We start from the raw sequence: 25,037 nt of genomic DNA, 5'->3' as shown, positions 1-25,037 counted from the left end.
TAGCAGGCTCTGCGAGATAAATCGCCAAGTGTATAATATATCTCTGGGCCATTAGCTGGGCCAACCATCGACATACACTTTGAAATGCCATTTATATACAGGCGTCCCCACATCCGTGGGGGATGTGGTCCTGCCTGCTCCTGCGGATACAGAGAACCAAGGATAAAAGTGAACCCTGTCTCCGCACATCCCTGCACCCACCACGCCCACTACCTTTGTTTTACACTCCTATCCTCCTATACACTCCTATGCACTCCATTACCTATCTCAGCCATTTTCAACCACTGTGCCCTGGCACACTAGAGGGCCGCAAGTGATCTACAGGTGTGCCGCAAGACTTTGGGGGAAGATAATTTATTAGTAAGGTCAATGGGGATGTGAGCCCCCCGCTGGCAGCATGGTGTGCTTTGTCAATTGTCAAAAACCTAATGGTGTGCCTTGACAATTTTGATCCCTTGTCAGTGTGCCACGAGATGAAAAAGGTTGAAAATCGCTGACCTATCTTGTTCACACGAGCTCGAAGCAATCACTATGTTGATATTAAGGACACCAGAAGCAGAAAGCTTATAGACAGGCAAGCAGGCATGCTCGAGGAGACAACTCAGCAAACGGTAACAGGAAGCAGGAAGGCAATGGATGTGGGGGCACCGGGCACCGCAGATAACCAGATCTGAGGATACTGTCCAGTTCTAGTCGCCGCATCTCAAAAAAGACAGAGTGGAAATGGAAAAGGTGCAAAAGAGAGCGACTAAGATGATTACGGGGCTGGGGCACCTTCCTTATGAGGAAAGGCTACGGCGTTTGGGCCTCTTCAGCCTAGAAAAGAGACGCCTGAGAGGGGACATGATTGAGACATACAAAATTATGCAGGGGATGGACAGAGTGGATAGGGAGATGCTCTTTACACTCTCACATAACACCAGAAAGATCTGATGATGCTGAGGAGCCTGGGTGGACATCCGATCTTGGGGAGAATCTTGAAGAGGCCGTCTCTGCTGACCAGGTCGAAAGCCTTTGTGAGATCTATAGGTCATGAAGGGCACTGTTGTCTTCGATGGCTCCACATCAGACCCTTTTGACATCCGAAGCGGAGTGAAGCAGGGCTGTGTTCTTGCACCAACCTTGTTTGGGATTTTCTTCGCTGTCCTGCTGAAGCAGGCCTTTGGAACTGCAACAGAAGGCATCTATCTCTGGACCAGATCAGACGGAAAGCTCTTCAACCTCTCCAGACTGAGAGCAAAATCCAAAGTCCAGCTGAAATGTCTGCGTGACTTCCTCTTTGCCGACGATGCAGCTGTCACTACCCACTCTGCCAAAGATCTCCAGCAGCTCATGGATCATTTTAGCAAGGCCTGCCAAGATTTTGGACTGACAATCAGCCTGAAGAAAACACAGGTCATGGTTCAGGATGTGGACTCACCTCCCTGCATTACAATCTCTGAGCATGAACTGGAGGTTGTCCATGACTTTGTGTACCTTGGCTCAACGATCTCCGACACTCTTTCTCTCGATACCGAGCTAAACAAGCGCATCGGTAAAGCAGCTACCACGTTTTCCAGACTCACAAAGAGAGTCTGGTTCAACAAGAAGCTGACGGAACATACCAAGATCCAGGTCTACAGAGCTTGCGTCCTGAGTACACTTCTGTACTGCAGCGAGTCATGGACTCTTCGCTCACAACAGGAGAGGAAACTGAGCGCTTTCCACATGCGCTGCCTCTGACGCATCCTCGGCATCACCTGGCAGGACAAAGTTCCTAACAACACAGTCCTGGAACGTGCTGGAATCCCTAGCATGTATTCACTGCTGAAACAGAGACGCCTGCGTTGGCTTGGTCATGTTGTGAGAATGGATGATGGCCGGATCCCAAAGGATCTCCTCTATGGAGAAATCGTGCAAGGAAAGCGCCCTACAGGTAGACCACACCTGCGATACAAGGACATCTGCAAGAGGGATATGAAGGCCTTAGGGATGGACCTCAACAAGTGGGAAACCCTGGCCTCTGAGCGGCCCGCTTGGAGGCAGGCGGTGCAGCATGGCCTTTCCCAGTTTGAAGAGACACTTTGCCAACAGTCTGAGGCTAAGAGGCAAAGAAGGAAGGCCCATAGCCAGGGAGACAGACCAGGGACAGACTGCACTTGCTCCCGGTGTGGAAGAGATTGTCACTCCCGGATCGGCCTTTTCAGCCACACTAGACACTGTGCCAGACCCACCTTTCAGAGCGCGATACCATAGTCTTTCGAGACTGAAGGTTGCCAATACAATACAAATAACACCAGAACCAGGGAACATCCACTAAAATTGAGTGTTGGGCAGGTTAGGACAGACAAAAGGAAATATTTCTTTACTCAGCGTGTGGTTGGTCTGTGGAACTCCTTGCCACAGGATGTGGTGCTGGCGTCTAGCCTAGACGCCTTTAAAAGGGGATTGGACGAGTTTCTGGAGGAAAAAATCCATTATGGGGTACAAGCCATGATGTGTATGCGCAACCTCCTGATTTTAGGAATGGGTTAAGTCAGAATGCCAGATGTAGGGGAGGGCACCAGGATGAGGTCTCTTGTTATCTGGTGTGCTCCCTGGGCATTTGGTGGGCCGCTGTGAGATACAGGAAGCTGGACTAGATGGGCCTATGGCCTGATCCAGTGGGGCTGTTCTTATGTTCTTATGAATCTGCAGATACCAGGGAATGCCCGTAGCAGAACAAAAGAGGTTTCCAAGTCTCCCACAAAAGTGGCCATGTTGTCTTCCATCCTGCCAAGCCTTCCCCGCATGTCAACCCCTTTTTTTTAATTGATCTTTTTCCCCTTCTATAGGTACTCACTTCCCACCTAGGTGACCACTTCATGTACCTGGCAAAGTGAGCTCTCTGGCTCTCTTTGTGACTGTCAAGAGGGATGACTGGGATTTTAGGATTTAGACAGCATTTAGGATTTAGACAGATGGTATGCCAAGGCACAAGCAGGTATGCTGCAAAAGGTCTGCAGGTGAGCTGCAGGAGTTTGAAAAAACTCTTCCAGGTTCTGCGACTCAGAACCTAGGGCAGTGATTTTCAACCTTTTTCATCTCACAGCACACTGGCAAGGCTCTAAAATGGTTGAGGCACACCATCAGCTGCAGAACCCAGTATAATCTCCTGGAAGCCAGGAGTGACATCACAAGAGGCAAAGGGCATAGAGACGACCATAGTGATCAGCGTGCCATGAGAAGAAAAGCATTGAAAATTGCTGGTTTAGGGAATGAGTGTCACTGTTGAGTGTGGGGCTTGTGTTTGGAAGATATAGGGGTTGGGTAATGAAGGAGTTGCTAAATGGTTAGGATAGGAGTAGAGATGTCAAGGTAAATAAAGGTAAAGGTAAATAAATAAATAAAAATAAATAAATTTCAACAGTTATTTTCCTCTACTTGCAAAGTGAGATACCATCTGCCCAATTTATTTTACGATGCTGTACTATAGGAGGCTGCTATAGGAATGATCCCGTCTTGAGACGGTTGAGGCTGTTGACCAGTCTTGGTTTCCCTCTTGGCTTCAGGAAGCAAGACATTCGTAGCCTGTTTTAATGTCCTTTTAATATGGAGCATATTGTGCAGGCATCTAGAGATGGGTTCTTGCCCTCCCATTACCACCCCTTATGGATCTCAGTCAAAATTGTGAATGAGACCTTGATTTGCTACAATAAATTCCACCAAGCTAACAAACATTGATCTAACCTCCCCAAAAGCAGAATTAGACTGCATCCATCAGCTGCAAAAGAGGAAAAAGCGGATCACGACTTTGAGTACTGTACTAATGATTTCAAACATTGTTGGCAACCTTCAGTCTCGAAAGACTATGGTATTGCGCTCTGAAAGGTGGTTCTGGAACAGCGTCTAGTGTGGCTGAAAAGGCCAATCCGGGAGTGACAATCCCTTCCACAACGGGAGCAAGTGCAGTCTGTCCCTGGTCTGTCTCCCTGGCTATGGGCCTTCCTTCTTTGCCTCTTGGCCTCAGACTGTTGGCCAAGTGTCTCTTCAAACTGGGAAAGGCCATGCTGCACAGCCTACCTCCAAGAGGGCCGCTCAGAGGCCAGGGTTTCCCACTTGTTGAGGTCCACTCCTAAGGCAGGAGGGTGCATATAGCAGGAACAAGACCAGGTTTGGACTAAGGGCTTAATAAATTAAGGGATTATTAAGGGATTATGGGGGACTAAAATCCCTCCAGTTTCAGAAGACGTTAATGAGCTCACAAGTGGTGCAGCTACAGGGGGATGGCGCAGTAAGTACTGCAGGCGCCACAATGCACCGTGTTAGTGGCCCCAGTGGCGTAACTAGAGAAGCTGCACTGCGTTTTGCAGGCACCTGAACACACCACGCAAGCAGCCCTCCCCTTCAGAGTCATTTGTTTTGCTTGCTCCATCCAGAATGGCTCCAAAGGGGAGGGGGAGGGAAGTGTGCTGAGAAATTCTGGGTGATTGATCACTTTCCATATTATGTTTCAGCTTTTTACTGTGCTGGTTTTCAATCACTGGTTAATAGATGAGTTGATGACCAAAAACTAGCTATTGGTGGGGCTTTCACAGCCAACTAGCTACCTCCCTTCCTGCCTTGCTGGTCCTTGCAAGGCATTCTGGAGCATGACCTGCCATTATTCCATTCTTTTTCTTGGTTTTAGAGGCAGGCTGCCTCTGCTTGCCAGATGCAGGGGAGGGCACCAGGACGCAGGTTGTGCCTGTTGTCTTGTGTGCTCCCTGGGGCATTTGGTGGGCCACTGTGAGATACAGGAAGCTGGACTAGATGGGCCTTTGGCCTGATCCAGCAGGGCTCTTCTTATGTTTTTCAAGTACCCCTAAAGGTCCTGTTGAGTGTCCCTGGGAGTACATGAATACCAGGTTGGGAACCACTGTTTTACTGGTATGTTGTTTACAGTGCACTTAACTCTGATAGTGTTTACAAAAAGGTGGTGAAGACCAGAATTTAAAAAGAATAAAAATGTATCTTATGATCTTTTACTATGTTTTTAATAAATTAGAACTGCAGTTCAATAAATTAGAACTGCAGTTCTTAGGTAACAAGTAGTGGTAGGTTATTTTTCAGGATCTGGCCTCAGGTAAAATCAGACAAAACTATAGTCAGACACACACACACCCTAAGTTTAACCCCCGACTTATCCGAGGGTCATAGAAAATTCCATGATTTTTTGACTCAAAACCTGCCCTCGACTTATCTGTGGGATCAACTTGCGGGCGAGTGTCTGCAGTAATACAGTGTTTCTCAACATTTGTCCCTTGCCATACCACTTTGCATGGACCACCTACTGGAAGTACTACCAGAAGTAACTGGTGATATATCACTGCTAGTTCCTTCCAGATTGGGAGGCCAGAGGCAACATGACAAACACCGGTAAGAGGCTCAGGGTGGTCACACTGGAGCTCTGTCCACTGAACCAATCCCCCTACTGCTGCTTGTCACATTGCATTGCTGGCCTCGCTGCCAGGGGGCAGAGGTCTGGGGGTCCTGCACTGATCTAACCCCAGGACCAAGAGTTATTTCAGTATCCTGGACTTGTCCCATGCAGTATTTACTGGGCTAGAGACAGAGATCTGCTTTTCTTGGTCTGTTGTCTGACCTGCAAATTTAATCAACATATAGTTCGTGAACTCCTTTCCTCCCCCTCTTCCCAAAACCCCCAGCCAATCCTTGGATTGCTTGACGATGAGCAATCATTTCAGCCAAATGCAACAAGGAATATTTACTGGCTCAGCCACATAATTGAAATTGTATTTGATGTTTATATACGTTGATGAAAAGACTGCTGAACGTTGCAAGTGAATTTTATAGAGTTGTTTTTTTTTCTTCTTGGTCTTGCAGTTTTTGAGACCTGAATCCTTATACTGCAGTCTTAAGTCTGTTGTCAAATGCAGATGGTTTTGGAAAAGATTGTACACATACTTGGTGGAAGGATGCAGGTCAGACTTTGAAAAAGTGACATGGGCACAGGCTACAGAGAGGAGGGGCCTCAAATGGATATTCAGCCCCCAGGCTTGTCAGAGCCTTAAAAAGGGCATAGAGAGAACCAGTCACACCCTTCTCCTTCGTCAAAGCCCTCCTGAGGCCTCATTTCTTTAGGGCTGGCAAATTGCATGTAATTTGTTTCTGACCAGCACACAGGGAGAAGGTACAGTTTTTAATTAAATTGAACAGCACCTGTGGTGAGGCTTCCTGCAAAACTTAGTGCTTTGCATCCCCTCTAGTTACGCCACTGATCCTGCATAAGCTTACAGGCCTTGTTCAGAGCTCTGGGTGAACGTATGAAGTTCTGGGGTGGGTCCAGCGGCCGACCACACTACCCTCCACCCACACATTCATGTTGATGAGCACATAGAGGAACAGGGCTCTGGTCTTCCAAAACCATTACTAGTTCTCTGATCACTGATCTGCCCTGGCTCTCAAAGGGCTAGATGCATCTGAGGAGGCATCTCCAAAGGAGGCATAATACGCTGCCCCGGTATCTGGGGCAATGACATGATAATGTCACGTGATGTCATGACGTCTCTTCTGGGGACTCCTTGGAGGAGGGAATGCTCGCTGCAGTGGCTTCACACCCCCGCATTCCTTCTCTTGTGGAGGCTCCCCTTGAAAGAGAAGGAACAGGGGCATGAAGCAGCCAGCCCCTCCTCCATAATTAGGGCAGATACTGAAGGCCGGTCATGTGAACCCCCTTTGGCATAGCGCCCAGGGCAGGTGGCCCTCAAGCTCCACCCTAGTGACGCTGCTGCGTTCCATGGCTTGTGAACACATGTCCTGGGCTTAGCCACAACATTGTCATGAATCTGCTCATCATCTTCTTCTTCTCTTCCTCTTTCTGTGCCTGTTTCCTCCACCCCCACCAAGGGCAGGAAGATCATGTTGACAAAACCAATTGCTTTTAAGCAGAGTGTTATCCTTGGAATAAACGAGCTAAAGACATCGCTGCAAACACAGCACTGGGAGGCTTGAGAGCAATTAGCTCTCACAAATACCAAGACAAGCAGTCTACAAGCAGACTAAAAGGTCTCCCAAACAATGTAGGCCCCCTGGCCCCACGGACCTCTGTCATGCCCATGAATGTCACCGGCCATAGGGAAGGGTGTGTCGGCCCTTTGAAGACAAGGAACCTGAGGTTCTGACTCCCTGCAAGAAACGTCATCTCAGTTTGGGGCGAACCCATCAGATCTGCAGGGTGCATGATTTGGCAAACCCAAGAGCAAGGAGTCAATAAACAAACAGAAGGGGGGGTAGCAGGGGCTGCCACCAGGTTAATTACCCCCAACTCCTCATTTTTCCTTTTGTTTCATGCATCATGGATACTCATCCCCATTAACATTCCTGGGATTGTATCTGGCCATCCCTTTGTAAAGAAATGACCTTAATGTGGGCTCGTGGGGACATCTGTGTCTCCCACAACAGCTTAATTATGGACCTTGTTTATTGATCAGGATTCAATTGAAAGGCTACAGGAGCTAATCTGTGGATTAGCACAATTGCTTGTTTGCATTTCGTTCCCCCAGCAGTGGAGGAAAGATTTTTTTTTAAAAAAAAACAAAAACAGAAAAAAAAAAACACCTTGCTGTCTGTTGATTGTGACTTTCTCCCATGGCTGATGTAGCATTTTGATTGTGTTTACACACACACACACACACACACACACACAGAGAGAGAGAGAGAGAGAGAGAGAGAGAGAGAGAGAGAGAGGTTATAATACTTTGGTGCAATTCTTACCTTCAAAGACATTGGCCATTTTAGCACCTGAACACAAAAAAGGCAAAAAAAAAACCCATTTTATGAACTTGATCAAAAAAAAGTATAATCCTACAGTAGCATTGTATTCCATGTACCTTTCTGATCATGATCTTTTTTATCAATGGAGGCAGCAATTTTCAATGTTTTTCTTCTCACAAAACGCCAACCAATATGGTCTTCTCTATGGTCTTCACTCTGCCAGCAGAGATAGAGAGGCAGACAATTCATTACTATAGACCAGGGGTGCCCAAACCTCGGCCCTAGGGCCGCTTGAGGCCCTCAAGGCCTCTCCATGCGGCCCTCAGGGAGCCCCCAGTCTCCAATGAGCCTCTGGCCCTCTGGAGATTTGTTGGAGCCCACACTGGCCCGACGCAACTGCTCTCAGCTTGAAGGAGACTGTTTGACCTCTTGCGTGAGCTGTGGGATGAGGGCTCCCTCCACTGCTTGTTGTTTCACGTCTGTGATGCAGCAGCGGCAGCAAAGGAAAGGCCAGACTTGCTTTGTGCAAGGCCTTTTATAGGCCTTGAGCTATTGCAAGACCTTCATTCATTCATATAAGTTCATCTTTAATATATTCATTTATGTAAATTTATTCAAATTTGAAATGTAAATTAATTCCTTTTTTCCCCTGGCCCCCGACACAGTGTCAGAGAGATGATGTGGCCCTCCTGCCAAAAACTTTGGGCACCCCTGGTATAGTGTAACAGTCTATGAGTGCAATAAAAGGAAGTGCTTTAAACAATGCATGGAATTCACTGCCACAAGAAATAGTGATAAGCACTAGTCTAGATAGTTTTTAAAAAGCAATTGGACAAATCTTTGGAAAATAGATTTGTTGATGACTATGACCCAGGAGTCTCTTGTGGGGGGGGGGGGGGAGGAAGGAGAATTAATTGTTTTATTATTTACAGGGCTATAGCATAATAAACTATAAAAATATACAAATGACATCACTAACAATATCAAATTAATTAAACAGATGTAAATATTTCTATTGTAACTCTTCAAAATTGCTTCTATTAAATTAAAATATTCTGCTGTCAAATTCATATTTGGATTCTTATTTATATTTGGCACTCCAAAAATTTTTATTTGTGGCTCAGGGCAACACATGCATGTCGAAATTCATTGTTGGGTTACCCAGCTCTGGGCGCAGAATGAATTGTGAAGAGTATCTTTGGATGTGCACATGGCCGCTGGTGAGAATTTGCCACTACGGAGCTTCTGCTAGGGAGGTTTGTAGAATCACAACTCAGACAACCTGCTTGCAATCCAGGCAGAGGGGGGAAAATCCCACCCAGCTCCAGGGATGTGCAGTGGGTGGGGAGGCAGGTGAAGCAGAGCCTCCCCCTGCTGGCGTAGCTGGAGGGGGGGCGGAGCAGCCAGTCTGGCAGAGAGTGGGCAAGCAGCCCCTCCCTTTGGAGCCATTCCCGGCGAGGAGAGCAAAACGGAGCCATACAGTTCCGTTTTGCTCCCCCCACCGGGAATGGCTCCAAAGGAAGGGGCTGCTTGCCCACTCTCTGCCAGACTGGCTGCTCCGCCCCCCCTCCAGCTACACCATTGCCTCCCCCCTGTAGTCCATCAAAAAGCACTGCTGCCACCGTATGTGCATGGGTTCTGCGCATGGGTTGTGAGTGCTTGCACATGTCACACGGCGGTGGCAGCACTTCTCAAAGGACTACGGGAGGGAGGCTCTGCCTCACCTGCCTCCCCATCCACCACACGTCCCTGCCCAGCTCTGTTCAGAGAGTTTGTGTGAACCGGCCCAAGATGCTGGAATACAAGGACGCCAAAAGAACTGATCTGAGGTTCCTAAAACAGATTGCCAACACACCCCATCAGCGACGACCTTCTGGATGTGGAAATAATTGTGCCTGACTTAATGGAAGCCATCAGCAAGTTTCCTGCCAAGCTGTAGCAATATGCACATGGCAGAAGAGATGTGATTGTGAGGAGCTCCAGAAGGATCTCTCCAGACTGGCAGAATGGGCAGCAAAATGGCAGGTGCGTTTCAATGTCAGTAAGTGTAAAGTCATGCACATTGGGGCAAAAAACCAAAGCTTCACATATAGGCTGATGGGTTCTGAGCTGTCTGTGAGATCAGGAGATAGATCTTGGGGTGGTGGTGGACAGGTCGATGAAAGTGTCGACCCAATGTGCGGCGGCAGTGAAGAAGGCCAATTCTATGCTTGGGATCATTAGAAAAGGTATTGAGAACAAAATGGCTAATATTATAATGCGGTTGTACAAATCGATGGTAAGGCCACACCTGGAGTATTGTGTCCAGTTCTCAAAAAGGTTCCCACATCTCAAAAAGGATATAGTGGAAATGGAAAAGGTGCAAAAGAGAGCGACCACGATCATTACTGGGCTGGGGCACCTTCCTTATGAGGAAAGGCTACGATGTTTGGGCCTCTTCAGCCTAGAAAAGAGACGCCTGAGGGGGGACATGATTGAGACATACAAAATTATGCAGGGGAAGGATAAAGTGGATAGAGAGATGCTCTTTACGCTCTCACATAACACCAGAACCAGGGGGCATCCACTAAAATTGAGTGTTGGGAGGGTTAGGACAGACAAAAGAAAATATTTCTTTACACGGCGTGTGGTTGGTCTGTGGAACTCCTTGCCGCAGGATGTGGTGATGGCATCTGGCCTGGATGCCTTTAAAAGGGGATTGGACAAGTTTCTGGAGGAAAAATCCATTATGGGTTACAAGCCATGATGCGTATGCACAACCTCCTGATTTTAGAAATGGGTTATGTCAGATGCAAGGGAGGGCAGCAGGATGCAGGTCTCTTGTGATCTGGTGTGCTCCCTGGGGCATTTGGTGGGCCGCTGTGAGATACAGGAAGCTGGACTAGATGGGCCTATGGCCTGATCCAGTGGGGCTGTTCTTATGTAATTCACAAGTATTAATAAAAGAAACCAAAAAAACCGAGATCCTTGGTGCACCGATCACATCAGCCCAGATGTTCACGAAATGAAAAACAGCCCCAGTACATGGCCTCTTGTAGTGATGTAAGGGAATGTTTAAGATGTGATGGGGTCATTATATATCACAGAATGTTAGAAATGTCATGGAGAAAGATTTCAGCACAGTCTGGGGGGAATGTGGCATTGTTAACTGTTTCAAATGTAGCCGTTTGCACTGTCAGAAAAATCCAGAGGGTTGTTTAAGAAAAGCAGCTTATATGCAGGACTAGTTGGTGAGAGCAACCAGGCCAAGAGGAGAGAGAGAAAAGAGAAATGCAACTGAACTGGAATGCAGATTATACCGTGCAATGCGCATAATTGTATTCTAAGCGCCTGAATACAAGACTTGGGGTTTCATCTCCCAACCCACTGACAGCAAAGAGCAGGGAAACACGTAGACAGGGCACAGCAGCCACAGCGGGTCAACTCAGTACCACTAGTGCAAGTCCCTGTTGTTAAGAACATTTGTATATATTGTATTGGCAACCTTCAGTCTCGAAAGACTCTGGTATCGCGCTCTGAAAGGTGGTTCTGGCACAACGTCTAGTGTGGCTGAAAAGGCCAATCCGGGAGTGACAATCCCTTCCACACCAGGAGCAAGTGCAGTCTGTCCCTGGTCTGTCTCCCTGGCTATGGGCCTTCTTTCTTTGCCTCTTAGCCTCAGACTGTTGGCCAAGTGTCTCTTCAAACTGGGAAAGGCCATGCTGCACAGCCTGCCTCCAAGCGGGCCGCTCAGAGGCCAGGGTTTCCCACTTGTTGAGGTCCATCCCTAAGGCCTTCAGATCCCTCTTGCAGATGTCCTTGTATCGCAGCTGTGGTCTACCTGTAGGGCGCTTTCCTTGCACGAGTTATGTTCCTTGCACGAGTTATGTTAAGAACATAAGAACAGCCCCACTGGATCAGGCCATAGGCCCATCTAGTCCAGCTTCCTGTATCTCACAGCGGCCCACCAAATGCCCCAGGGAGCACACCAGATAACAAGAGACCTCATCCTGGTGCCCTCCCCTGCATCTGGCATTCTGACATAACCCATTTCTAAAATCAGGAGGTTGCGCATACACATCATGGCTTGTACCCCATAATGGATTTTTCCTCCAGAAACTTGTCCAATCCCCTTTTAAAGGCATCTAGTCTAGACGCCAGCACCACATCCTGTGGCAAGGAGTTCCACAGACCGACCACACGCTGAGTAAAGAAATATTTTCTTTTGTCTGTCCTAACCCGCCCAACACTCAATTTTAGTGGATGTCCCCTGGTTCTGGTATTATGTGAGAGTGTAAAGAGCATCCCTCTGTCCACTCTGTCCATTCCCTGCATAATTTTGTATATCTCAATCATGTCCCCCCTCAAGCGTCTCTTTTCTAGGCTGAAGAGGCCCAAACGCCGTAGCCTTTCCTCGTAAGGAAGGTGCCCCAGCCCCGTAATCATCTTCGTCGCTCTCTTTTGCACCTTTTCCATTTCCACTATGTCTTTTTTGAGATGCGGCGACCAGAACTGGACACAATACTCCAGGTGTTCTGTGCAGGCAGACCAGGCCCAGGAAGGAGATCAGGATTCAGTGGGTGCCGCCAATGCAGAACCCATCCCCTCCAGGGCCAGACCCACCCACCTCCTGCCTCATCCCCATTCTGCTCTCCCCCACCTTTTCGCGCTAAACATCTATGGCAAAAAGTGGACCCAAAAAAATTGCATTTCAGTCATAAGAAAAAAAATGTGCTTGCTTCATAGAATTTGAGAAATTCTATGAAATTGAGTTTTGAGAGGAAGAAAAAACTCACAAGAAAAAGGTTGAAAACAATGCATATTATGGCCAACAAGAAAATATATTATTGATCTCAATAATAATTGACTTGTCAGAAGAGATGTGCGAAAATGCTGTTTGGTAAATAAAAAAACCAAGAAGGCAAAAAGCTGTGCTGTGTGTTTTTATTCCAAGTTATGTTTTTTTTTAAAATTCTATTTGCTGTTAAAGTGTTCAAATAGAGTGTATCTGCACTAGCAAGGTGATCGAGGTGAAAGGAGATGCAGCCTACAGACATCCCCGAGCTCCTAGCAGTGTTGGAGGAAAAAAGGGAGCGTGGAAAACAGCACAGAAAAATGCAAATGACAGTTGCTTCAATACAGGGGGGGCAAGCAAAATAGCAAAAAAAATGCAAAAATCATGCAAATCTAGAACATCCAGAGAAGGTGCACATCAGAGGCATAGTCCAATATTCCAGTATTCACAGGGGGAATCCATAGCATGCATCAATATGCCATTTTGCCTGGCCAGCCCAGAATTTTCTTGGCATAAAGTGGAAGGAACAGCCTTTCATCAAACAACCACAGCTTGTGTGCTTGCTTGCAAGGCCCAGTAACTCACCTTCCTGCAGCTGGATAATGGGGCTATGAAAATAAGAGCCCAATCCTATGCCTGTCTACTCAGAAGTAAGTTCCATTATAGACAATGGGGCTTACTCCCAGGAAAGTGTGGGTAGGATTGCAGCCTAACCCCCTGAGAGAGGACAAGTGCCCTCTAAAAATTGCAAGCTGAAGCCATCTAGTAATGGAAACTGGTACTGCACCAATAAGATGAATGAACCCAGGCAGTGGCATAGCCAGAAGGGGTGCAAAGCACTAGGTTTTCCAGGGAGCCTCACTGCAGCATGAAAGGGACCCCTGCCCCTCGCCTTTGGAGTCATTCCAGGTGGTGGGAGTAAAACGGAGGCGTATGCCTGGCTCCAAAATGGGGAGGGGCCCGCTGCAGTGAGGGCTCTGTGCAAAATCTAGTGCTTTGCACTCCCTCTAGCTACGCCACTGAATTCACGATGCCTTGCTGCATCTTGACAGCCTTCACAGATCCTAAAGAGGCCTCTGCAACCTGTTTGGAAAGAAAGCAGGACCATGAGGCAGTTTTGTTTGAGGACCAATTGGGTTTATTTCATTTTGTTATTAAAAATAATTTTTAAGCTAATTTTGCATTATATCATATTATGTTGCATTTTACCAAAAAAAACCCATCTCTATCCATCAGTGGCTGGCAACCTTCAGTCTCGAAAGACTATGGTATAAGCCTACAGCACCCAGTATTCCCAGGTGGTCTCCCATCCAAGTACTAACCAGGCCTGACCCTGCTTAGCTTCTGAGATCATGGTATAAGCCTACAGCACCCAGTATTCCCAGGCAGTCTCCCATCCAAGTACTAACCAGACCTGACCCTGCTTAGCTTCCAAGATCAGACAAGATCAGGCATGTGCAGGGTAACAGTTGTAGTCAGGGCCAAATTCAAAGCAAATTCAAAAATTTAACAAAATTGTCCTTGTATAGTCAAAAGCTGTATATCAAGGCACTTTTTTTTTCTTTTCCTAATTCTGGGAGTACCTCACACACTCCCTGGGCTCTCTTCATGTACCCCCCTGTGGGGGCAGGTCTCACCAGTCAAGAATCCCTGCATTCGGTAGGCACACAGAATAGATAACGGCGGTCATCATAGTGTAGAATCGGTTAGATCAGTGTTTCTCAAACTGTGGGTCGGGACCCACAAAGTGGTTCATGAACTGATTTCAGGTGGGTCCCCATTCATTTCAATATTTTATTTTTAATAGACTGGATGCTACCGTGGTACGTGACTGCATTTGGGGAAATGTGACAGACCTGTACTTTTAACAAGCTACTATGTATAATGACGACAGTCAATGGGACTTACTCCTTGGTAAGGGTGGGTAGGATTGCAGCCTAGGATTGTTAAAAACTTTCCTGCTTGATGATGTAACTTCCCGTCATGACATCACTTCTGGTGGGTCCTGACAGATTCTCTTTCTAAAAAGTGCATCCCGGTGCTAAAAGCTTGAGAACCACTGGGTTAGGTGGTTGGAGGAATTGAAGGTTCTAGGACACAGTCACTTTTGGTCAACTGAACGAATGTCTCCAAGGCCAGCCTTGCCATGAAGCAACCTGAAGCAATCATGTGGAAGAGCAAAATTGGAGGGGTGGTGAAGGGATGCAGTAGTATAGCCCGAAGGAGTTGGCACTGTAAGTACTGCAGGTGCTGGAATGGCTCCAACAGCAAGTGGGAGGGGCCGATTACACAGCAGTACTTACTGCACCGCCTCCCTCTGGCTATGCTACTGAAGGGATGAGCCCTCAGCCTGTCTGCTCTTCTCTCCTGCCTTCCATTCCAGTGGGTGCTCCAATCTGCTTCTGGCAGCTCAGGATTGGGCTGACAGCCAGCAGCATAGCTAGGGGGGTGCAAAGCACTAAGGTTTGCAGGTGCCTGAACACACCTGCAAGGGGCTCCTCTCCTTCAAAGCCATCCCCAGTGGTGAGAGCAAAACAGAGAGACAGCAGTCACCTCCATTTTGCTCTTGCTGCCAGGAATGGCTCCCCTCTCCAAAGGGGCGGGGAAGGGTCCACTTGTAGGGAGCTTTCATGCGCCTGCAAAACTTAGTGCCAGTTTTTCAGGCACCTAAAAGCCCTTTTAAAGCGGCTCCTCTCCCTCGCCACCAGAGCCATTCAGTACAGCAAGAGCAACATGGAGGAGACTCCTCTGCATTGCTCCCACCGCCCCGCATGGCTCTGGCAGCAAGGGGGAGGGGCCTTGTACAAGGGTGTTCAGGTGCCTGAAAAACTTAGTGTTTTGACCCCCCTCTAGTTATGTCAGGTACCTAGTTATGTCAGGTACCTGACATACCTAGTTATGTCAGGTACCTAGGTACTCTAGTTATGTCAGGAACACAGGTCATGGTTCAGGATGTGGCCTCACCTCCCTGCATTACAATCTCTGAACATGAACTGGAGGTTGTCCATGACTTTGTGTACCTTGGCTCAACGATCTCCGACACACATTCTCTCGATACCGAGCTAAACAAGCGCATCGGTAAAGCAGCTACCACGATTTCCAGACTCACAAAGAGAGTCTGGTCCAACAAGAAGCTGACGGAACATACCAAGATCCAGGTCTACAGAGCTTGCGTCCTGAGTACACTTCTGTACTGCAGCGAGTCATGGACTCTTCGCTCACAACAGGAGAGGAAACTGAGCGCTTTCCACATGCGCTGCCTCCGACGCATCCTCGGCATCACCTGGCAGGACAAAGTTCCAAACAACACAGTCCTGGAACGTGCTGGAATCCCTAGCATGTATTCACTGCTGAAACAGAGACGCCTGCGTTGGCTTGGTCATGTCGTGAGAATGGATGATGGCCGGATCCCAAAGGATCTCCTCTATGGAGAACTCGTGCAAGGAAAGCGCCCTACAGGTAGACCACAGCTGCGATACAAGGACATCTGCAAGAGGGATCTGAAGGCCTTAGGGATGGACCTCAACAAGTGGGAAACCCTGGCCTCTGAGCGGCCCGCTTGGAGGCAGGCTGTGCAGCATGGCCTTTCCCAGTTTGAAGAGACACTTGGCCAACAGTCTGAGGCTAAGAGGCAAAGAAGGAAGGCCCATAGCCAGGGAGACAGACCAGGGACAGACTGCACTTGCTCCCGGTGTGGAAGGGATTGTCACTCCCGGATTGGCCTTTTCAGCCACACTAGACGCTGTGCCAGAACCACCTTTCAGAGCGCGATACCATAGTCTTTCGAGACTGAAGGTTGCCAATACGAGTTATGTCACTGTGCCCAATTCTACCCTCCTCCTGTCACAAATGTAGAGGAGCAGTGCCTGTACGTCTGAAGGTTATTTCTAAGCATATCAATATACTGCGTCTGTGATTGCTCATTTACACATGCAAGTCATCCCTTCACACTGCACTCATTAGGAGATAAATAATAATATTAATAATATGCAGGTATGAATGAGCCCCTTTGACTCACATCATAAAGTCAAGCAGAACATTTGCTTTCAGAAGGGTGGGATAACTGTAAGCCTCGGATAAAATTATGGTGTTGGATGTCTTCTTCTGAGCAAAGCTTTGATCATTCTTGACCAGTGGCATAGCTAGAGGGGGTGCAAAGCACTAAGATTTGCAGGGAGCCTCACCACAGCACACAAGCAGCACCTCCCCTTACCCTTTGGAACCATTCCAGGCCACGAGAGCAAAACGGAGGCATTGCCAGAATTACTCCAAAGGGGAAGGGGCCACTTGCACACAGCAGTGAGGCTCCCTGCAAAACTTAGTGCTTTGCACCCCCTTTAGCTATGCCACTGTTCCTGATAGTTGAGACGTAACAGTAAGGATCACTTTGCAGCAAAACAAATTTGCAACATGTGCACTGTGAGAACACGTGCAAACAGACCTCAATTATGTCTATGCTGGATCACGCAGCGTGACCTTTAGAAGACTGAAATCAACCCCATGAGAAGAACATGGATCGGTTTTTGAGGCGGTCAGTTTACATGTGGGTCAGTTGCTTCATGAGCGAACATGGCATTGTGATCTGCTTCCTATTTGCTTGTCAAATACCAGCACCATTTAAAAAAAAAAAAAAGGAATGGCATTAAATCCACCATTTTAACCTTACATCTACCCACAATTACTGCAGAAATAAGTCAGCAATTTTGAGTTATACAAGCACAAAGAAAAACATCTGTAACCAATCTCACCATTTTTCTTTTCTTCCCCCCATCCATCCCCCTCCTTTTGGCCCTTTTGCATCTCTAACTTTTGTGTGCAGTTTTTGCAATCTTAAAAAAAAACCCTAATAATAATAATTTTTTTAATGCTGGGAAATACATATGCACAAGCCGTTTAACCTGGAAAGAGAGTTTTTATGGCTGACTGATAACCCCCTGAAAAATAGGGATTTATAATGGAAATGCTGACAGACCTCTAACTAGAACAACAATGTACACAGAGGAGTGGAATGTCCACGTTTATCTCCTTTATCATTTGAGTTAATGGAAGCACAACAGCCATCATCATACTGAAGAGCAGTTTATCAAGTGCTCAGCTGTTCCACAAGCAACCCCCCTGAAATTAACATTATCATTTTAGGGAAATGCCTAAATTATGGGAGAGAGAGTGGAGGGAAGGTGTGTGTATTGTAATTTCCTCCATTCCTGCAAGGTCTCATAAGAACATAAGAACAGCCCCGCTGGATCAGGCCAAAGGCCCATCTATTCCAGCTTCCTGTACCCCACAGTGGCCCACCAATGCCCCAGGGAGCACACAAGACAACAGGCACAACCTGCGTCCCAGTGCTCTCCCCTGCATCTGGCAATCAGAGGCAGCTTGCCCCTAAAACCAAGAGCTTTCACATACCTACCATGACTTGTAACCTGTAATGAACTTCCCCAGAAATTTGTCCAATCCCCTCTTCAAGGTATCCAGGCAAGATGCCATCACTACTTCCTGTGGCAAAGAGTTCCACAAATTAATTCCACGCTGGGTAAAGAAATATTTTCTTCTGTCTGTCCTAACTGTCCCAACACTCAGCTTTCGTGGATGTCCCCTGGTTCTGGTGTTATGCAAGAGGGAAAAGAGCGTCACTCTGTCCATCCCTGCATGATTTTGTACATTTCAATCATGTCCCCACTCAGACGTCTTTTCTAGGCTGAAGAGGCCCAAACGCTGTAGCCTTTCCTCATAGGGAAGGTGCCCCAGCCCAGTAATCATCTTAGTTGCCCTCTTTTGCACCTTTTCTATCTCCACTATATCCTTTTTGAGATGTGGCGACCAGAACTGGACACAATACTCCAGGTGTGGCCTAACCATCGATTTGTACAACAGCATTACAATATTAGCTGTCTTTACAATTAGCTCTCATTACAACATTAGCTGTCTCAGTCGATGGAAGGTGCGCCACCTAGCCCTGGTGAGGTTTATCTCTCCAGCAGTGGCATAGCCAGAGGGGGTACAAAGCACTAAGTTTTGCAGGCACCGCAGAGTGAAAGTGCCCCCTCCCCTTCAGAGCTATTCCAGGCATTTGCCTCCATTTTGCTCCCATTGCCCAGAATTAGCTTGGAGAGGCTGCTTGCACACTGTGGTGAGGCTCCCTGCAAAACCGAGTGCTTTGCACCCCCTCTGGCTACGCCACTGCTTTCATAGGGCAGCACAATCCTATTCAGTGCTAGCGCAGAGGGGCTCATGTAGGGCTCACTGCTCAAAGACAGCAGGCTTGAAGTCTCCTTTGTTCCCTTCACCTGTGTAGAGCCCCAGCCTGCTCAGTGGAGCCACTTGAAGCTGCAGCTAAATTGCTGGTGCAGAACCAAGTAGACCCATTTTTTTTAAGGATACAGCTGAGGACTCCTCTGGGGACATCCCTGCCCCCTCCCAGGATTGAACTGCCCCTCCCCAAAACACCCCCTTCCACCTCTATTCCACCCTCCCTCCACCCCTCCAACACCTGGCACAGCACTTACCTGCCCCATCAGCCACCATGCTGGATTTGGGCACAGGTTTTTCTGCCAGCACCGCTTACTCATGTAGTGTCAAAAAGCGCTTTTACAGCCACTGCACACCAAAAATGAGTGGGGGGGGGGGCAGATTGAGAGGCTTTGGAAGGGGATAAATCCCCTTAACCCTCTATAAGCCACCCACTCCTCAATGTGTCTCCTCAGACCTGTGCTGTATAGCACAGAAAGGGGAAGTGGAGGCTCAAAAAATTGGAGACAGGATCCAGTGCACGTCATTGTGTCCAGATCCATGCCCTGCCACAGCTTCTAAAGAAGCCCAACCCTCATCAGTCCTGCTAATCCATTTCCACCTGCCCTACCGATGATATCAAGAAAGAGGATGGGAATGGATGGGCAGGTTTGTACCCCCATGACCAACCAAAACAAAATCCTGGCCCTGATCTCCACGTTCAAAGCATCTCTGCTGTAGCAGATTCTAATTTTTACCCTGTAGCAGGTTGGAGATAAAGGTTGTTAGGGCAACATTGTGGCAGAAGCCAATGGCGTAGCTAGAGGGGGTGCAAAGCACTAAGTTTTGCAGGGAGCCTCACCGCAGCATGTAAATGACCCCTTCCTCTTCCCTTCAGAGGCATTCTGGGCAGGGGGAGCAAAACAGAGGTGTACTAAGTGCAACATGCGAAAAAGGACTGGGAAACCTTGAGGCAAGATTGTGAAGTAGCCAGGTTCAACTTCAGCTAAAAAAGAAGAAGAAAAGAGCAAGAGTTACCCCGCAGAGATGCAAAACCAGGATTTCTTTCAAAAAGTAAAAATTCTGAAAATGAAGGAAGGAAGGATCCTAATCCTGAAGAGAGATGGTGTGAGACTTTTGACCAACCAATTCTAGAAATGTTTGTAAGTACAAATTTTTGTGCAGTTAAGAGATGAACTAAACAATGGAGATCACAGATCCCTGTCTGATGGGCTTCATCTCCCCACACCATTGGTAATAGCAGACCCAGGTGAACAACGGTCTGTCTGGAGACACCCAATCAGTGGCATAACTAGAGGGGGTGCAGAGTGCTAGGTTTTGCAGGGAGCCTCCCTGTGCAAGTGGCCCCTTCCCCTCCCCTTCGGAGCCATTCCAGGCCGGGGAGCAAAACAGAGGTGAATGCAGGATGGAGAGCGTGGGCAGTCCAGGTGAATGCTTCTATTTTGCTTCCCCCCTCCACCCAGAATGGCTCTGAAGCAGAGGGGGAGGGCTGCTTGCATGCCGCAGGGAGGCTCCCTGCAAAACTTAGTGCTTTGCACCCCCTCTAACTACACCACTGCACCCAACTGTTTTCTGAATCAGCCTAGTATGACCTTAACTGCTTGCAGCAGTCCATGGCCCCGCAGTGTTCCCAGAAGACAGGAAGTGCTACAGACCAGTAGGCAGTCCATGAGATCATTGCTGGGTGCCAGAGGAGAAGGGCCGTGTGATGGCCCCAGCAGCTGGGAAGGGTGGAGCCTCAGGATAGCAGCAGGTATAAGAAGGGGGAGGTTGGAAGGCAAGGCCAGTGTGAAGGAGATGGAGCAAGAAAGAAGAGTGAAGCAGGGTGGAAAAGGAGACAGAACAGGAAGGGGGACAGCAAAACCAAGGGCAGGCATGCAGAGAACTCTGCCTAGCTCAACAAACAAGAATCAATTCAGAAGAGATGGAGAAACACAGGAAACAGGATGTACATGCCATTTGGACTGCCAATCCCCTCTCCCTTTTTTGTTTCACCCTAAACATTTTGTTGCCAGTCCTTCTAGCCACTCATGGGCTACCACAGTTGGGTTTACTCATTACAGTGGCATTGCTGGATTGGTGACAAATAAAACTCAAGTTTTAATGCATGAGTTACTCAGCGTGTGGTTGGTCTGTGGTCCTCTTTACTCAGCATGTGGTTGGTCTGTGGAACTCCTTGCCACAGGATGTGGTGACTGCATCTGGCCTGGACGCCTTTAAAAGGGGATTGGACAAGTTTCTGGAGGAAAAATCCACTACGGGGTACAAGCCATGATGTGTATGTGCAACCTCCTGATTTTAGAAATGGGTTATGTCAGATGCAAGGGAGGGCACCAGGATGCAGGTCTCTTGTTATCTGGTGTGCTCCCTGGGGCATTTGGAGGGCCGCTGTGAGATACAGGAAGCTGGACTAGATGGGCCTATGGCCTGATCCAGTGGGGCTGTTCTTATGTTCTTATGAATTGTCAAACAGCAACAACCATCTTTAAATGGGAACCTTAACAGGGGTACACAGCACATTTGCGCTGAGAAAATACGTTGCTGGCTGATTCAGGCTCTATGACAGCTGCGCATGGTGAAGTTGAATGAGAGCAGTGCCATAGCTAGTGGGGGTGCAAAGCACTACATTTTGCAGGGAGCTTCACTGCGGTATGGCGTGCAAGTGACCACTCCCCTTAGGAGCCATTCTGAGCAGGGGAGCAAATCAGAGGCTTACACTTGGAGTGGTTCCGGAAGAGAGGGGACGCTTGCACACCACGGAGAAACTCCCTGCAAAACCTAGTGCTCTGCACCCCCTCTAGCTACGCCACTGAATGAGAGAGAGGTTGCATGTGCGCAGTTTGGAGAACATAAGAACCTCTGTGCTTTATCTGTTGTGTAAATACATGAAAATAAAATGCTAGAGTGTTGTGGTTCGAACATAGCTTGAAGTGCAGAGATAAGAGCCCAAGTAAACAGAGGCACTCCCCCACTCCGGAGCAAAGCTGGTAGGCTGCCCACAGAACCTGCTGATAAAGCCCCATCTGTTAAAACAAAGTGCTGCAGAGAGAGCCATAAATTTCAGGTAAAGACCAAGAAGGGTTATTTCTGCTTGACAGTCTTTGGTGAGAAGTTCCCCCCCAACCCCCCCTTTTGGGAAACCAGCAAGACTATTTTGAAAGTGAAATATAGACGATGACTATCAGCTTTAGGGTTAGCTTTACACTTTTTTACGGGGCCGGTGAGAAATCTCGCTGCACGTTTTATTTCCCTGGCAAACAGCATCGCATGATAAACTGTTAGGAGAAGAAAGTCAGGAGGAAAAACTCGGCTTCAGAGAATGACCTACGTAGAAAAACAGCAGATGTCGGGGCGAAGCGCAGAGCCGACCCATTGCCAAGCCTTTGGAAAACAAAATTAATTTCCTTTCCTCTTTGATAATGGTGATGTAATGGAGTGAGGAGGAAGAGACTGCCATGCTGGGGAGTTATTGGAAGAAGAAATGTTTTGCCATGCAACAGGGCGGACAACTCGGGAATATTTATCGATGTGCCTGGCGAAAAGGATTAGGGAGCTACGAGGTGATGGGAGATTGAAATGATCTGGGTGCCTAACTCACACCAGGCAGGGGAAAGTCTAAGAAGGGCTTTCACATGTGACACCTAGAAGTGTCAAGGAGGCTGTCACCAGTTAGGGGTGCTCTGGGTGCAGCAGAATCCCCCAGGTGAGTCACCAGTGCAGCACTTGCCTGCAGGAGCCCGGCATTCCAAAATGTTGGGGGTGACATAATGATGCAATCACATCTCCCCCTGATCTTCTGGGCTGTTGAATTCTTTTTAATACAAAAAGCCCAGCTCCAGACCACCTCTATTCGGTAATCTTCCACTCACTCTGGGCGCGGTCACTTCATGTTCTCACCACCGAGTGGCAAAAACACAATAGTTGATGAGAGTGTGAGGTGACTGGGCCTGGAGCAGGCTGAAGGTTGCCAAACAGAGGCTCAGGCAGTGTGGTGTAACTTGGTGTGGCTGGTGCATCTGGTGTGGTGTAACCTATGAGGCGACTGAAACAAAGAAACCCACATGGGTTCCGTTCAGTTGTCATGCCAAACCATGGTTAAGTATGGTTTGTCACGATGTTTGAATAACCCAATTCATGACTTGCAATCAGAAAGTACACCAAAGTTAGAAACCAAAGTTTGAAGTAGATTTGCAGATCATGTTTTCTGCTGTGTGTTCTCTTTATGGCAGGAGTGTCCAATTAATTTACATTTAAAATTTGAATACATTTATATAAATTTACATGAATGAATATTTGAGATAGATCTTATAAGAATGAATGAAGGTCTAGCAATAGCTCAAGGCCTCACACAAAGCAAGGCCAGCCTTTCTTTGCTGCCGCTGCAGCTTCACAAACATGAAACAGCAAGCATCGGAGGGAGACCTTGGCCTGCAGCTCTCGCAAGAGGTCAAACAGTTGGCCTTCACACTGAGAAAAGTCAGGTGGGGCCAGTGCAGGCTCCAGCAAGTCTCCAGCGGGCCAGATGCTCATTGGAGACTGTGGGATCCCTGCCGGCTGGATTGGAGAGCCCTGAAGGCCGCAAATGGCCCCCGGGCCAGGGTTTGGGCACCCCTGCTTTGGGGTTACCGCAAAACATGTTTTGATGTGTTGTCTGAACTGAGCCACTGTAGCAGGAGAAAAGCATATTTGATTGTAAGATTCACTCATGGACTCCAAACATGTCATGGACATTCACAACAAGGACTCCAAAATTATCTCTATGAGTTAAACTTAACAATCAAAACTTTCTGCAACCATTTGTGTGTGTGTGTTAAAGGAATAGTGTGTGTTAAAGGAATAGTCTTGGGCTGTCACAAGAAATCTGATGCGAGTTTTTGAGTTAATTTTACTTGGTTCATATTTATGGAATTTACAGATAGTTTTGCTCTGAACCTGAACTGCTGCAGCATGGAAGTCAAAACTTAAAACAAAAATTTCACCTGTGGACTGATTTTGTAAGCACAGTTTCTGCTTAGGAAGATAGTTGTACTGGTCATAAAGCTGCAAACAGATGTTTGAACTGAAGCTGTTTGGAGTGTTCCCTGGTCAGACTGAAGTCAGACACAGTGTTGCTCTTTCAAAGGTGGTGACCAGGTGATACTATGAGCATTTACTGAGCAAGGGACTGTTATTTTGAAGAGGCATTTTTTTTTTCAGGAACATTGATTTGCATTTGCCCTCAGGTGCTAGTTGAAACTACCTTGAAAACAGAGGTGCTGTTTTATCAACATTTTGATTTTTGGTGGGGAGAGGAAGGGGAATGAAAAGATGGCTGGGTTGCCCTTCCTATGTGGTGAACAAGAACCCTTCAGCCTAATAGCAAAGCCCACAGCAACTGTTACCCTGCACATGCCTGATCTTGTCTGATCTCGGAAGCTAAGCAGGGTCAGGCCTGGTTAGTACTTGGATGGGAGACCGCCTGGGAATACCGGGTGCTGTAGGCTTATACCATAGTCTTTCAAGACTGAAGGTTGCCAACCATCTCCCTATACTGAACACTATCTCCCGAACTTGTCTGATCTTGGAAGCTAAGCAGGGTCAGGCCTGGTTAGTACTTGGATGGGAGACCGCTTGGGAATACCGGGTGCTATAGGCTTATACCACAGTCTTTCGAGACTGAAGGTTGCCAACCAATAGCAAAGCCCATAGGTGTACCTAACATGGTGCTGGCTTGTGGCTGCGCCAGGCACCAGACAGCTGCTCCAGAGCTGTCACAGAAGTTGACATAGCCAGCTGGGCCCTTGTGCCACCCAAAGCCCTTGCAAGAGTTTGTGGCAGCTCAGGGCAGGCCTGGAAGCTGAAGAAACAGCCCAGAAGAGGTGGGGCTGGGCACCTGGGCTGCCAGCTTCAGTTTGAACCAAGTGTCCCCAGGTGTTTGGATAAGGTGGGTGGCTCTCTCAGGAATGGAGGAGCTGCTCCATACCCCTGGACCTACTGAAGACCAACCATGTCAGACCCGGCACCCTAAAGAGAGAGGGGAGCTGACAAGGAAGTACCAACCCCCTCACCTGATGAGGAGATTACACTCACCAAGACCCCAGTCTGTCAAGGCTGCAGAAGTGGGGGCAAGACAAATGTCTCCACCTCTGGGGCAAGCAGCTGGCCTCTCCCTCACCAACCCTGCTAGAACCCAGACACCCACTGAGACCTACCTGAACCACCAGAGGGCAACTGTTCCCATCCATTGCAGCACTCTGATGACCACACCAGATTCAACCTAGAAAAGAGAAGAAACTCATGT

The 25,037-nt window shown here is 47.9% G+C and overlaps 1 pseudogene; it reads left to right on the top strand.

The window, feature by feature from the left end:
- Window positions 1-24,120: 24,120 nt before the first annotated feature.
- Window positions 24,121-24,240, top strand: LOC136637209 (5S ribosomal RNA; annotated as a pseudogene).
- Window positions 24,241-25,037: the final 797 nt, after the last annotated feature.

The sequence above is a fragment of the Tiliqua scincoides genome, chromosome 1, assembly GCF_035046505.1.
Source record: "Tiliqua scincoides isolate rTilSci1 chromosome 1, rTilSci1.hap2, whole genome shotgun sequence".
NCBI lineage: Eukaryota > Metazoa > Chordata > Lepidosauria > Squamata > Scincidae > Tiliqua > Tiliqua scincoides.
The sequence above is the reverse complement of the archived record's forward strand: the minus strand, read 5'-3'. Positions and strand labels throughout refer to the sequence as shown.